General features: G+C 45.0%; 1 non-coding gene across 1 annotated transcript; it reads right to left on the minus strand.

The window, feature by feature from the left end:
* Nucleotides 1-1,552: 1,552 nt before the first annotated feature.
* Nucleotides 1,553-3,365, minus strand: LOC149222070 (18S ribosomal RNA). The gene has a single exon (XR_016249897.1). It is a non-coding gene; the product is annotated as an 18S ribosomal RNA (ribosomal RNA).
* Between the last annotated feature and the right edge of the window lie 10,019 nt (nt 3,366-13,384).

Genomic DNA, 13,384 nt, shown 5'->3' on the forward strand with positions numbered 1-13,384 from the left:
CCTTCGGAAAAAGGGAGGAACTGCAGGGGACGGCGATCGAGAAGGACTAGGGTGGCCACCCTGCGAACTCGCACTGCTTTTCGTCCTTCCCGAACACCAATCCACAACAATCCCACCTCTCCTCCGTAAGGCTAGGGGCAAAAGGAAGAAGGGAAGAAAACAACACCAAAGAAACAAAGATCCCAAGAAAAGAGAAGCTCAACAGCACGCCGAGCAAGATGTCTACTAACAAAAAGAAATCAAACAAGGCACCCAATCAAAAAAGCGTCCCACCTCTTCCCACCCTCCCACATGCATTCATCACAACACCCTTTCCAGCTTTACAACATAGCAAACAACCAAGCAAATAAATCACAACCCAAAATTGACCAATAGAAAAGACGAGGGCCATGATGAGACCAGTGTCTAGAGCACGTCACTGAGAGGCAAACAGCTCCCCCAACCCAGCGGCACAAGGCTTCAAACGAAAAATAAACTGTTGCCCATAACACAAACCCACCCTGCTATTGCACCCCTCAGTGTACAAAACACCCAACAACCTTTCCAGTGAGAGAGTCAATGAGGGTCAAGGAATCAAACTCCAAAGAGGAGTTGTCACAGGCCAACACTCAACTCTAGAGAAAGCTGTGAGCCACAAATACATCGACAGTGCAAGGCCACCAGAGAGAGGGATGTTCGCAAAGCGCACACCACGAAACGAAGAAATGATGTGAGTCCCACAAAATACCCACAATCCAAAGGGAGGAACAAAGACACAACCCGCTACTTCTTTTTCCCTCAGAAGGGGAGTGGCTCATGAGAGGATGAAGAATTCCCTCGACAACAAAGGCACAAGATAAGATTGCCACCCTCATGCCTGTCGGTGGGGAAAATTGCGATCTCGATGGAGCTCAGACCGAGGGATGGGTTTTTCATTACCTGGACACCCAACCCTTCCGCGAGGGCATGTCGAGGAACGGTCGGGAGGGACTAGGGTGGCCAGCCCAATGGGTTGAACCGCACTTCATCCATCCCATACTTGACCGCACCCCGACAATCTCGCCTCACAGAAGGTTTGAGCTACCAGGCGCGCGTGCAACCACTCCCTCAACCCAACCACCAGCGAAAAATCTCACCCAAGCAACACATCAACCGCCGCCGCCTTTTCGAGAGAACCAACTATGGAAGCCCGCACCCTTGGGCCATGCCTTCCAACGAACAAAAGACCGAGCACCGCCACTACGAATGAGTCTGAATTTATCCATCGTTTTTACCAAGCACCTCAACTTTGCAGCAACCATGCCCGGCCGAACAGATCGTCGGAAGGGCTCCCAAGAAACAGGCTTCCGAACCCCCTGCAGAAACACATTGGGGGTGAGAAAAACAAAGGATGGGTGGGACAAGCACAAGCATGGCTTGCAAGCACACATGAAAAAACAAGCGTTACCTCGAGAAAAGCAACCAACGATGTTCCTGCCAAACACCAAACCCGCTCCCCTAGAGACGCACCACAAAGTCCCACATTGCAATCGACACCCAACCAACCCGAACCAAAAAAGAAAACCTCTGCTATCAATGATCCTACCGTAGGTTCACCTACGATAACCTTGTTACGACTTCTCCTTTCTCTAAATGATAAGGTTCAATGAACTTCTCACGACGTCGACGGCGGCGAACCGCCATCGTCGACGTAATCCGAACACTTCACCGGATCATTCAATCGGTAGGAGCGACAGGCAGTGTGTACAAAGGGTAGGGACGTAGTCAACATGAGTTGATGACACGCGCTTATTAGGAATTCCTCGTTGAAGACCAATAATTGCAATAGTCTATCCCCATCACGATGCAATTTGAGAAGATTTCCCGATCCTCTTCAACCAGGAATAAAAACTCATTGGCTGCATCAGTGTAGCGCTCGTGCAGCCCAGAAAATCTAAGGGCATCACAGACCTGTTATTGCCTCAAACTTCCATGGCCTAAACGGCCATAGTCCCTCTAAGAAGCTGGCCGTGAAGGGGAACCTCCGCGTAGCTAGTTAGCAGGCCGAGGTCTCATTCTTTATTGGAATTAACCAGACAAATCGCTCCACCAACTAAGAACGGCCATGCACCACCACCCATATAATCAAGAAAGAGCTCTCAATCTGTCAATCCTTACTATGTCTGGACCTGGTAAGTTTCCCTTTGTTGAGTCAAATTAAGCCGCAAGCTCCACTCCTGGTGGTGCCCTTCCGTCAATTCGTTTAAGTTTCAGCCTTGCGACCATACTCCCCCCAGAACCCAAACACTCTGATTTCTCAGAAGGTGATGGCGGAGTCCTTAGAGCAACATCCACCGATCCCTGGTCGGCATCATTTATGGTTGAGACTAGGATGGTATCTGATCGTCTTCGAGCCCCCAACTTTCGTTCTTGATTAATGAAAACATCCTTGGAAAATTCTTTCGTAGTGGTCCGTCTTTCATAAATCCAAGAATTTCACCTCTGACAATGAAATACGAATGCCCTCGACAGTCCCTATTAATCATTACTCCGGTCCCGAAGGCCAACACAATAGGACCAGACTCCTATCACGTTATTCCATGCTAATGTATTCAGAGCATAAGCTTGCTTTGAACACTCTAATTTTTTGAAAGTAACAACGCCGGAACCGCGACCTAGAAAATTAAGGGCAGGAGCATGCTGCCAACAAAAGGGATGGAAGGGCAGGTGCACATCGAGTAGGCGGACCGACCCTTATGACCCAAGATCCAACTACGAGCTTTTTAACTGCAACAACTTAAATATACGCTATTGGAGCTGGAATTACCGCGGCTGCAGGCACCAGACTTTCCCTCCAATGGATCCTCGTTAAGGGATTTAGATTGTACTCATTCCAATTACCAGACTCGATGAGCCCAGTATTGTTATTTATTGTCACTACCTCCCCATGTCAGGATTGGGTAATTTGCGCGCCTGTTGCCTTCCTTGGATGTTGTAGCCGTTTCTCAGGCTCCCTCTCCGGAATCGAACCCTAATTCTCCGTCACCCGTCACCACCATGGTAGGCCTCTATCCTACCATCGAAAGTTGATAGGGCAGAAATTTGAATGAAGCATCGCTAGCACAAGGGTTGTGTGATCCGTCAAGTTATCATGATTCACCAGAGAAGCGGGCAAGCCCGCGCCGGCCTTTTATCTAAAAAATGCATCCCTTCCGAAGAGTCGAGACTTGGTGCACGTATTAGCTCTAGAATTACTACGGTTATTCGAGTAGTATGGTACCATCAAAAAAACTATAACTGATTTAATGAGCCATCCGCAGTTTCACAGTCTGAATTAGTTCATACTTAGACATGCATGGCTTAATCTTTGAGACAAGCATATGACTACTGGCAGGATCAACCAGGTAGCACCCTCCCACTTCAAAGGCATTCTGGGCGCTCTCTTACCGAGAGCCAACCTGAACACCATCAAGTCAAAGAGATGTCAAGATATCATGTAAAACTTTTATGCCTTGCACCTCTTGCATCCCAAGAAGGAAGCACACACAACATGCCAAGGACATGGCAAACAAATGGGCAGACCTGCCGAGCCACAACGCACCAAGGCCACTCCCCACCCCACACCGATGCCACCTAGGAGTCCACCCGAGCAGCAACAACGATGGACCTCGATCGCATGATTGCCTACGGCAGCCTCAATGCAAAGAGGAAACGGAAGGAAACAAAACAAGACCAACCGAGCCCACAACCTCTCTTAGAAATGCCCCCCGAGCCTCCACACCATGCACTGAGGCCACCTAGGAGTCCACCCACGCCAGCTAACGGTGGACCTCGATCACTTGACCGCCTGTGGCAACCATGATGTGAAGGCAAAGGAAGGAAGCAAATGCAAATCAAGAGGGTCGCTACACAATACAGGGACACATATCTGAATAGGAGGAGGGATCGGGCAGCTCCGCACCCCACGCACCCTACGTACAGGCAACCTAGGAGATTTCCCACAGCTAAACCAACCAGATGATGAATAATTTTCCCCTACGGCGACCTCCACGCAAAGGAGGGAGGTCAAAGCGTTCCACCTCGAAATCCTTCTTCCGAATAGCCCCCACAATCGATGACTATAGTAGCAAGCCTCTTCCCAATTGGAGCACGAGCGCATACACAATTGAAACAACAAGTGCCCCCCAACCCTCCCCACAGAGAGGCCACCTAGGAGTCCACCTGGACAGCAGCAACGATGGACCTCGATCGCATGATCACCTGCGGCAGCCTCAATGCAAAGGAAACGGAAGGAAACAAAACAACAAGACCAACCGAGCCCACAGCCTCTCTTAGAAATGCCCCCCGACCCTCCACGCCACGCACCAAGGCCACCTAGGAGTCCACCTGCGCCAGCTGACGGTGCACCTCGATCACTTGACCGCCTGTGGCAACCACGATGCGAAGGCAAAGGAAGGAAGCAAATGCAAATCAAGAGGGTTGCTACACAATACAGGGACACATATCCGAACAGGAGGAGGGATCAGGCAGCTCCACACCTCACGCACCCTACGTACAGGCAACCTAGGAGATTTCCCACAGCTTTACTGATTGGACGATGAATAATTTCCCCTACGGCCACCTCCACGGAAAGGAGGGAGGTCGAAGCGTTCCACCTCGAAATCCTTCTTCCAAATAGCCCCCACCATCGATGACTATAGTTGCAAGCCTCCTCCCCATTGGACCACGAGCGCATACACAATTGAAACAACAAGTGTCCCCCAACCCTCCTTGTTATAGACATTTTTGTGCCTTGCAACATTGAGCATGAAATGTCCATAATCTAAGGGATCCAAAGTCCCTAAACATGTTGTTCCTACCCCTAGAGGAACAAGGCTAACAAACTACAGCAATTCACAGAAGTTCTCCACCAGAAACTGCTCAAAAACAAGTCAATTCAGGATCATGTCAATGGCTCCACTGGCTGTCTGCGCTGAATGTCAAAGCCAACACTGGCTACCTGCACTGAATGTCAAATCCAACACTGGCCACCTGCGCTGAGCGAGAGTGGACATGTCGCAAGTTCATTTCTCAAGGTGTCAAAACCCAGGAAGCTTCCAAAATGACACTTGCCTCAGGGAATTCGACTATGATGAGTAAGAGGTTCCAAATCTCCAAGTGGAAGCAAGAACCTCCAAGTGGAATCAAGAACTGACAGAGGGAGAGGACACTAGTCAGATCTCAAGCTGACTCATCCTCTCTCCAAACATCTATATATGGATCTCTCCTCCATGAGATCTGGGGGCTGGAATTTTGTTATTGCAAAGAATTGTTGTTGGTTTGAGACTGGAATCATTGGGTGCTTAATGCTTTGAAGGGAGGTGAAGATAGGAATTCCATTTTGCTGGGAAGGAGATGCTGGATTGGAGCCCTCTAGGTTGTATCTCTTCCTGAACCTTGTTATTCATCAATAAAGCTATCTTGGTTTCTCCTATATACTGATGTATCTTTGATGTATGATTGCATTAGTATGTTTAGTTTACTTCTAATCCTGAACTAGTTATGTTTATGAATCTATGTCTTTGTGTAGTGTTCTTCTCTTGTGATCTTGCAGAGACCTGTTGAAGCTGGGCGAGCAAGAAGACAAGTAGCTGGGAACTCCCAAAGAGAAGAGAAACTGGATCGAGGGACAAATGGAAGACACTGGTTAGTCCATCCATCTCTCTTCATTCTTAATTCATAAAGGAAGAATACTAGAATAGCTGTCTCTGTTTGTTGCTAAGGCACTGTCACACCTTAGGTGGATAGGATCGTCCTGCATAGGCATTTTTCCCCACAACAAATTGGCGACTCCACTGGGGAGATCTGTTTAGTCATTTTATTTGTGTCTCTATCATTGTTTGTTTCATAGACTCAACAGCAACAATCGAACTGCATTTTCTCTTCTCAGATGCAAAGTAGACAGTTGCTGCCTTGATCCAATCACTGGATTTGTCTATGATCTGAACAATGGACTCACAAATGATTTGATGATCCTTTGTGATAGATCTTAGTACTCCCTCAAAGCATCCCTTTGATTGTACCTTTCTTGTTGCTTTTATTTGGCCTGAAACAGTAGATTAATTAGCAATCTGGGACCCAGAACCCAGTGAGAAACTCTCGTTTCTCGTTCAGCACGAACCCTGTGAAGGGATTCTGCATTTCAACGCAGGTCCCGTGAAGGCCACCTGCGCTGAATGTCAAAACCCCAGTGTTGAGGTTGCGCTGATCCAGTTTTGCCTTGTGCAGCTGGGGTTCTCTTCTCTCTGTTGCCCTGTTTTGATCTCTGATTTTTGCAACCTGTAACCAGCATACGTACCAGTCAGATAACTCCTTTTATCTGCTTAAATTCTGCCTCCTTTTGTACAAAAAGACTGTGAGTGTTTTTATGTGTTTGTTGCATCATTTACAGTTTTCCTTTGCATGAGTGAAATAATCATCCTGTAGCCCTTGATTCAGATCTATTGATTGTGATCTTAGGAGAGAGTTCATTGGCTGATTACAGTTGATTATACATTTACTTTTGCTTTTGGTTTGAGTTTGTCTCTTTTAAGTGTCGAAACAAGTGTTCATTTCGAAAAGTCGTACAGTGTTGTATTCTCTTCTACCCTTTCTGATTTCAAAAAAGTAAACTTGTTTTTATTTGTCATTTAAAAGCAAATTCAAAGTTGTACAAAAAGCTTTCTTTGTAGGCATCAATACTAAGAAAGCGGAAAACAAACACCTGCATTGTGCATTTGCATCTTGATAGTTTGCATGTTTGATTTAGGAAAAATTGCATTAGAGTGTGCTGATTGCTCTTTGAGAAAAGATGGTGTCTTTATTTTCCCTTTGTAGCTAGGATTTTCATAGTTGAAAAGATATAAAGATTGCTTATCATCTTTAGACTGCATTTAGGAATTTTATCATACATCTCATGGTGATCCAAAAAGGCAAACTTCTAAAAAGATCAACCTAAAATAAATTGAATGAACTTAACAACGCTTTGCAACATAACGCACAACATAGAGGTCTAGGCTAGAGACGTGTTCCGGCGTCGTAAAGCCTGGTGACTGTCGATCTCGTTGATGGTGGGTGATTCCTCCTGAGGGACGATAGTGCCAGTACGGATTGTGCTCCCACGTATCGTCGCGTATATATTGGGAGACCCCTATAGGAATATAACCTTTATCCATAGGAAGCCGTGTCGGCCGCCCTACTGATCGCAATGCACTGAACACAACATTCAGGAAGATTGACCGCCCGTACCCTAAAAAGTATTCTGCGGTTTTGCGAAAAGTTTGGCACACCCTCTACCTAGAACTCCAGAGCAGTTCCTTTTTGCCTTTTTCGGACTCTATAACGGAAAAAGTCCATCCGAGCATTTGTCACTTCGGGCTCGTTAAAACATCGAAGGAGACTAGAGTCATCTTTTGCTTTTTCTCGACTCTTTAAAATTGAAAAAGAAAGTTGTGTCCAAGCGTCGTTAAAATTTTATTTTAAACAGAATAATCATCACCTTTCCCTCGTTGATCTTCGAAGTTAGTCTACCTTCATCACAAAGTTCTTGTAGAATCGCTAGGAAATCTTTTGGATAGACTAAATATGTCTGAACAACCGTCGACATCCAGGACTGTGTCATCCGACACAGCAGCGGCAGAGCCTCCTGCTGCTACTCCAACGATGTTCGCTGGTATACCATCTGTCCCGGCAAATTGTCAACAACAAGCTGGAGTCCAATCAGAGACTGTTTCGACGACATGGTTAGTTCCTATTTCTTCATCCGGATTATCATCTGGTATTTCTTATGTTGAAACTCAACAAATTGATCCAATGTGCCTTCAAAGGCCAATCTACCCTTTAAGTACTGGATTGCCACCATATGGAGGGCAGTATGCCTTTTCATTGTTCCCCACCGGAGAACAACCATATGGGAGTTTACAACAAAGTTCAGGTCAAACTGGAATTACATCCAGCGGATGGGTACCGATACTGCCTCAGCAACCAAGGGTTGCATATTCAATGCAACCAGTCCACCCTGTGTCGAATGTTGCCACTATACCTGGTATGGTGATTGCGTCGCAAGTACAAGCGCTACCTGTTGTATGTCAACCCCAAGTTTCTCAGGTTGCCATACAACAGCCTCTTGTCTCGACAACTCAATCACAACCTCCGGTTAGTGCCTCCTTATCTGGAGCGACTCAGGCTCAAACAAGTACTATGACTCCTCATCTTGGTCAATCATCCAGTATTGGACAACAGCAAATGGTCCAACAACCAGAGCTGGTTCAAACTCATCAACCCCCATTCCAGCAATCATATCGAGGACCTGAGAAACAAGTCTTTGTAAGTAATGGGCAATCACATTTACAAAGCGGTTACCAACAACCATATTATAATGGTTATGCCCATCAACCTTGTCAAAGTTGCCAACATCAAATACATTATGCTGGTATGCAAAGACCCACTGCTCAGGTGATTCCATCTTATCCTAGGTATGCTTCGCCTAACCTAAATCAACAGTTACCCTTTGTAGCAACTCTAGAATTACCAGATCTAAACCGGCTGACGAATGATCCAATTGCTTATGCCCCTTGGTGGCCAGCGATTACGCATAAACTTCCGTCAGATATTCCTAAATTTAATGGAAATCCAGGTGAAGATCCGTCGAATCATGTGATGACCTTTCATCTATGGTGTTCATCAAACACCCTAAATGATGATTCGATTAGGCTTCGCCTTTTTCAGAGGACGTTAACTGGTCCGACAGCAAAATGGTATATCGAATTGCCTAGAGCTTCATTCGACAACTTCAGTACCCTAGCCACGACTTTCTTAACCCATTTTCAATTACCCATAAGGTATGAAATGGGAACGGAACTCCTAACCAACTTCAAACAGACAACGGCCACTCACATATCTGATCATATACATGAGTGGTGACGTCATCGTAGGATGGTGAAAACGTACGTTCCCGATCAGCTATTAGCTAAATGGTTTATCAAGTCATTACTTCCTGCCATCACGGAAGATGTGGCAATGGGGGGAGTCGTAACGGAAGAGCAAGTCATTGCTCGTGCGTAATATCTGGACTTGGTTTACACTCAGTCCGGCACACTCTACGACAAAATACCTGATGCCCCTAGACCGGAATTCTCAATTCCTCCTCCTCCTAAATCAAACAATGACTCTCATGCCGGAGATGGCATGATTGGCGCAACAGACATGAAATTGACAAAGGCTATATCTAAAAAGGCCCGTAAGATTTCCGGTCAAAATGCAAATGAGGAACTTCTTGCCTCGGAAGTAAGTGCCGTGTCGGACGACAAGGGAAAACAACTGAATAAACCAGGGGGCAAGAAGAAAAAGAAAGGGAGAAAAAGGAAACCCCCTGCGGGGTGCCATATATGCGATGAGGATCATTGGACAACAGATTGTCCATACAAAGCTGAGCTTAAAAGATTCTTTAAGAGTTCGAAAACCTCAGCTGTGTTGACTGATTCGTTTCCAAGCCCGGGAATCGAACTGGTTGCTAATCAAAATGATTCTCGATCCCAAGTGCTTATTTTGTCTATATCAAAGCAGCAAAATGATGCTTTGACGAGGAATAAAGATTACAGGAATCCAAAGCTGTCGAACAACAAGGCTAATGAACAACCTAGTAGTTCGACAACAACTTTGACCAAAGTTGCGCCACCCATCAGTCCTGAACAAATGATAAAGTCGCCAAAGGGAGTAGTGCACAAATCGACAGTTAATCCTTGTGCAAAAATAGCACAGAATTATAATATAATAGAGGACCTGGCCCAATCGCCATCCGCTATGTCGACACTTTAAGTACCGCAAAATTGCCTCTCCCAAGAGCAAGCTTTATTATCAGCAATAGGTGGGGTTGACCCAATGGATTCCAATCTTGTATCTTTTGACCAAAAAGGGTACGATCCTCAGTTACCAGCTCAATTAGCTTTCCTTGTTCAAGTGAAAGCCCTCAACAAAACTGTTCACCGAACGATTATTGATGAGGGGGAATCTACATGCATTATGTTGATGAGTTGCTGGAAAACTTTAGGATCTCCAACCTTGTCGCGATCTTCGATGACATTAAAAGCATTCGACGGAAGGACATATACCCCATATGGTATCCTAAGTAACTTGAAAGTTGAACTTGGAGGGAAAACAGTAGAAATTGATGTTGAAGTAATCGACGGAAACCTTGATTACAACATCCTATTGTGAAGACCCTGGATATATGCCATGGCCGCAGTTGTGTCGACCTACTTTAGGAAGATTTCATTTCCCTTCCGAGGAGGAATTACAATCGTCGACCAACAAACATTTCTCCCTAACAGTTCACAAGTTACGGGAAGCATTCCAATGATCCATGGAAGCAATCATTCACTCCAAAATATCGGAGTAGGTCTCCTAAAAGACCCTGCCTTAATGGGTACTTTTGCCCTACCGCCTCCGAGTAATCTGGCGGAAGTGGCCACAATGGAATATGAAACCTTCTATATCTAATGGATTTGGACTCCGAGGATGGTTCTTATCTCGTGTCAACCTCGTTAAAAAATGAAACAAATCCCCTTTTCAAATCTCAAAGGTAAGCCTTCATTCCAATCACCGAGTTGAATGCAATGAAGCTTGGGGGGCATGCACCTCGATTTGCGTTATTATGCTGGGGGCATGCAAACAGAACGAGCAGTTTTAGCACACAGTTTATGCTCGTTAAAAAATAAACGCAAGATCCGAGCAGTTTTAGCGCATAGTTCCTGCTCGTTAAAAAATAAACATAAGATTGAGCAGTGTTTTTCCGCGTTCAAGCTCGTTAAAAAATGAACTATCTTCCGGTAAATAACCACTGTGAATGTAACCTTATTTGCCATTAAAGCCTTGGTCGTGTTTGCACCGTCACCTCCACTTTTCATTTGGCCGATCGTTCACCTCCATATGATTGTTTACCCATTTTGAGGAACAGCTGCGAAGAGTGATTTCACCTAGCCATCCTTGTGACACTGCCGTGATTGAAAAATTCCAACCTGTACCTGGAATCAGCTGCTAACCCTGTTTATCACTCGTTCCTCAAAAGACGAGTCTTCTTTAAGCTCTTTTCAACTGACTCGTAAAATATGAAAAGATTGCCGAGTTTTGGCCTTCCAACTCGTTAAAGCGACCGGAAGTGCTATCCCTCCTCTAGATTTTAATCTTTTTGGACCTGGGGGATTATTGCACAAAAAGATCGAGCGCTTGTTTTGTTCGGCTCGTTAAAACTATCGAAAACTCATCCCTTCTGTATTGTTTTATACTTTTTCAGACTAAAGGGATTAGATGACGAAAAAGGACTTTTGGAGTTAACTTTATGTACCTTTTCAGACTCTCTAAAAATGAAAAGGACCGAGTTATCCTTGTCGTTAGACTCGTTAAAATCACTAAATAGCGACAAACTTTTCTTTAGATGAGAACGAGTTTCACTATCGCTAGGCTCGTTAAAACATAGCGATGGGCTTGCCCGAAGGGCAGGTTATAGAACAAGCATATGTTATCCTCCTCAAGCTTGACAAAAATAAAGAGGTACTGGTCAGCAATGAGTGGGGAAAAATTGGGAGAAACTCAAGAAAACTTTGATGGTAGCAAGTCGCTCTTGAACATGACACTTTTCCTCCGTACCACAATCGGGTTGGGTTGTTTCATTCACCGGTCACATCACCATGGTCTCGCCATACCATCCATAATTGGGGTAATGCTACCGATCCATCGCATCAGTGTCGCCATATGTTCAAGAGAAGTCGTTCAGAAAGAGTCAACCGTGTCCCATCCACTGCCATACATTATCCTTCATCCTTTCATGACCGCCACCCTGAATTATATGTCACAGATCGTTTTCACCTCCATCAAAATCATTAGCTCCGTTTCGTGTCACTGATGTGGGATTCATTAAGGCCCTCCTTTGACAGATCGCTTCTTGTCGACATCAGCTCATTATCCAAGAAGTTGATCTAGGAACAACCCCTCCAGTACTTTGAAGCTTGCATGCCTCAATGGCAAGTTTCTCACTTCTGGCGACAGGTATACATCAATGACCTTCGACCGAAAGATTTTGCGTGGTGTTCGACGCCAAGTCCTTTATTCACACCACGTTAATTGTACTGCAATACCTTGAGAGTCATTATCATTATCGGTGATTCCTCTCACGCTTGTTAACGGTTTACCTCATTGACCGGTAATCAAGCGATGTCTTTCCATGTTCGACTTCAGAACATTTCTCACATGGATCGACTTGTACTTAGAGTGAAGATCGAACGAGTTTGAAGACCCCGGATCTAGTTTCATCCATCTGGGCTGCGATATATATTCAGGAAAGATAAAGACATTGACATGTACATCATTGCAGCAGATAATTATCCTACCCAAAGGATGATAATTTCATCAAAATTATCAGTCTACCATCAGACGATTGTCTGTTCTATGTACATAAAAATGAATTTATAAAGCTGAGCATGGGAATGCCCGCCTCAGCTAGATCATGAAAGCAGTATGAAAAATAATGTATTGTATTGTATCTTATTACAGGTCTCCTCCCAGCATTGGATGAACTTCGGATCCTCCTGGATAAAGCATTTCACCCGATAAACAGCCTCATACTTTAGGGGGCAACTGTTATAGACATTTTTGTGCCTTACAGCATTGAGCATGAAATGTCCATAATCTAAGGGATCCAAAGTCCCTAAACATGTTGTTCCTACCCCTAGAGGAACAAGGCTAACAAACCACAGCAATTCACAGAAGTTCTCCACCAGAAACTGCTCAAAAACAAGTCAATTCAGGATCATGTCAATGGCTCCACTGGCTGTCTACGCTGAATGTCAAAGCCAACACTGGCTACCTGCGCTGAATGTCAAAGCCAACACTGGCCACCTGCGCTGAGCGAGAGTGGACATGTCGCAAGTTCATTTCTCAAGGTGTCAAAACCCAGGAAGCTTCCAAAATGACACTTGCCTCAGGGAATTCGACTATGATGAGTAAGAGGTTCCAAATCTCCAAGTGGAAGCAAGAACCTCCAACTGGAATCAAGAACTGACAGAGGGAGAGGACACTAAACAGATCTCAAGCTGACTCATCCTCTCTCCAAACATCTATATATGGATCTCTCCTCCATGAGATCTGGGGGCTAGAATTTTGTTATTGCAAAGAATTGTTGTTGGTTTGAGACTGGAATCATTGGGTGCTTAATTCTTTGAAGGGAGGTGAAGATAGGAATGACCATTTTGCTGGGAAGGAGATGTTGGATTGGAGCTCTCTGGGTTGTATCTCTTCCTGAACCTTGTTATTTATCAATAAAGCTATCTTGGTTTTTCCTATATACTGATGTATCTTTGATGTATGATTGCATTAGTATGTTTAGTTTACTTCTAATCCTGAACTAGTTATGTTT

The sequence above is a fragment of the Pinus tabuliformis genome, chromosome Q (assembly GCF_031772625.1).
Source record: "Pinus tabuliformis cultivar Carrire ecotype Pingquan chromosome Q, CPIR1, whole genome shotgun sequence".
Lineage (NCBI taxonomy): Eukaryota > Viridiplantae > Streptophyta > Pinopsida > Pinales > Pinaceae > Pinus > Pinus tabuliformis.